Raw genomic sequence first — 295 nt, forward strand, 5'->3', positions numbered from 1 at the left:
AAAAGAAAAAAAACATTATTTTTATAGAGTGGATCTTCAAAAAATATGTGGATATTTTCTGATTGGGTGTTAACTTGAACCCAATGAGGTATTTTTATTTATTTATATATTTTTAAAATATTCTTAATATTATTAGTTACACGTATCATTTCAGATTCAAAAGACTGAACAGTTTTGGAAGTAATGAAAATCAAATGGTCTATTTTTTGGAATGGATTTAAGAAGGTTGGACTTTAAAATTCATGAAAAATATAATTTTTAGTAGTCATAGTCGATTTTAAAAAATAGCCGCAAT

The sequence above is a fragment of the Oryzias melastigma genome, unplaced genomic scaffold, assembly GCF_002922805.2.
Source record: "Oryzias melastigma strain HK-1 unplaced genomic scaffold, ASM292280v2 sc01624, whole genome shotgun sequence".
NCBI lineage: Eukaryota > Metazoa > Chordata > Actinopteri > Beloniformes > Adrianichthyidae > Oryzias > Oryzias melastigma.